The sequence below is a fragment of the Penaeus japonicus genome, unplaced genomic scaffold (genome assembly GCF_977035675.1).
Source record: "Penaeus japonicus unplaced genomic scaffold, GWHDUDI00000001_assembly GWHDUDI00000012, whole genome shotgun sequence".
In the NCBI taxonomy this organism is placed as follows: domain Eukaryota; kingdom Metazoa; phylum Arthropoda; class Malacostraca; order Decapoda; family Penaeidae; genus Penaeus; species Penaeus japonicus.
Window position 1 is genome coordinate 23457109 of NW_028234414.1, and position 2500 is coordinate 23459608.

Here is a 2500-nt window from a genome sequence, read left to right on the forward strand (position 1 = left end):
TGTTTATATTGGCCACACATGTACTTATATTGTCTATGTTAATATTATGTTATTATACACTGTAAATACTATACATGTAAATAGAATAACCATTGTAATTAACGGAATTAAATATTTTGAATTCAATATTGAACTCTCTCTTTCTTTATTCTCTCTCTCTCTCTCTCTCTCTCTCTCTCTCTCTCTCTCTCTCTCTCTCTCTCTCTCTCTCTCTCTCTCTTTCTTTCTGTTTAAGTAAGTATCTTACACAAGAAGTGCAGTTGCGTGCGTTTAAACTTAATATATTCGTATGCATGTAACATACGTACATACACACACATTCACACAAGTATATGCGCATACGTACACAGAATCATATATACGTACATAATATGAATAATGTGAAAAGTAAAAAGAGCGACATGACCGAGTGAGAAGAGACGCAGCAGGACAGCGGGAAGTCCCTAAAAACTCTATGGAACGAAGCCAGAACATTCTACGCAACTCCTTTCCTTTCCCCTTCCCCTTTTCCTTCCTCTTCTTTTCTTTTCTCTCTCCCTTGTGTAATTCTTTCTTTTCTCTCTTTCGATTTATTTTCTTCATCTTTGAACGATTCCCCCCTACCTAACTTTTTCTTTATTTCCTTTTACACTTCTTCCTCTTTTTTTTCGTCTTCTTCTCCATCTTCTTTCTTCTTTCCTTCAACTTGCTATAATGCATCGTCTTCTTGTTTTCTCCTCTTTAATCTTTACTTTCCTGCATTTCCTGTCTCCCTCCCCCCCCCTTTCCATTCCATTCCATCCTCCGCCTCCCCTCCCTCCACCCCCTCCTACTGTTTTCTCCTGTTTCTCCTTTTGTATGTTCCTCCTCCTCACTCTAACTCAGCTATATTCTCCCTCCTCTTCCCGGTTCTTCTTTCTCATCCGCTTCCCGTTCCCTTTCCTCTTCTTTCACCTCCTCCCCCTACTCCTCCGTCTCTTCCTCTTCCTCCCATCACATTCTCTTCTACCTCGTCCTTCTCCTCCTCCTCCTCTTATAATACCTCCTCCTACTCTTCCAATACCTTGCACCCCCATCCCCCACCCCCACCCCCACCCCCAAGTTCCTGCTCATCTCACCACGTCAAATCAAAGAGGTTCCACTCCACTGCTCACCCTTTCCCCTTTTCTACCTAACCTTTTTCCAATTTCACTGTCCTTTTGGTTGATTTGAAAACAGAGAAATCAGGATGGTTACAGTAGTATCTGAATATACTCTATGGGAAAAAATCACAGGTAACTATACATTACTACCGTATGATTGGCAACCGAAGCTATTACTAATTATACATCATAACATAAGTAGTAACTGGAGCCATTACATCGCACAACTCTCATAACAACAGCTACTAAACTATCGTATATACAACGACAATTACTACAATTACAATACAAACTACCACTATAATTCTTACAACAAAGGCTCCTACTATTCTTACTAAAATTAAAAAACAACTCCTATTGTTACAACCATTACCACAAGAACAACTACTACTGCTCAAGATACTACAACTATACTTCCTTTCAGCTATCACGACTACCACTACTGTAGCCGTTGTCAACAGGACTAGCATCAGAAATACATCACTGCCTAAGGCTTGCCTAAGAGCCAAGGAAAACAGAACACTTAAAAAGGAACTTAAACCAGCTGAAGGAAACAAGGCCACATACATACGCAGTTGCACTTGGAAAAAAAGAATAGGTGGATGAGAGGGAGGAGGAGGAGCTGGAAAAAGGGAGGAGGAACTGGAAAAGGGAGGAGGAGGAGGAACTAGAAGGAAGAGGAGAAGTAGGAGTAGGAGGAGAGGCAGGAAAAAAAGGAAAATGATTAAAAGATGGGTAATAGGGTACATACGTTATTTTTTTCGCTATTAATCATATTCTTGAATTATTTAGTTATCATCATTGGTATGTATTTTTTATTTTATTTACCCGTGTGAGTCGTGTTTGTGTGTGTGTTGTATTGTGTGCGTGTGTGCGTTTTTGTATGTATGTGTGTGTGTATCTGAGTGTGTATAAATTTGTGTGTTTCTGTTTCTCCGGGTGTGTATATAAGTATACATACATACATATATATATTATATATATATGTGTGTGTGTGTGTTTGTGTGTGTGTGTGTGTGCGCGTGATCATGTGTGAAAACAATATCATACACAAAATTAAATAACAATTATTGCCAAATCTATTCTCTCTTTCCCTGCCTCTTTTTCTTCGTCACTTTCTCTTCATCTGTCTTTATCTCCTTCTCATAATCCTCTTTCGATACACTTGACTCCCTGACCTTTATATGACCTAGTATTCACTTCGCATTATATACGCAAATGCACACTCGCAAACTTTCTTATACACACACTCTCTGATACACACAGAGGTACACAACCCATAACACTATTACGAGCGGGCACAAACAGACACACACACACACACACATAAAACACAAGCCAAATAACCACAAATGACTAAATAGAAAGTGAAAACAGAC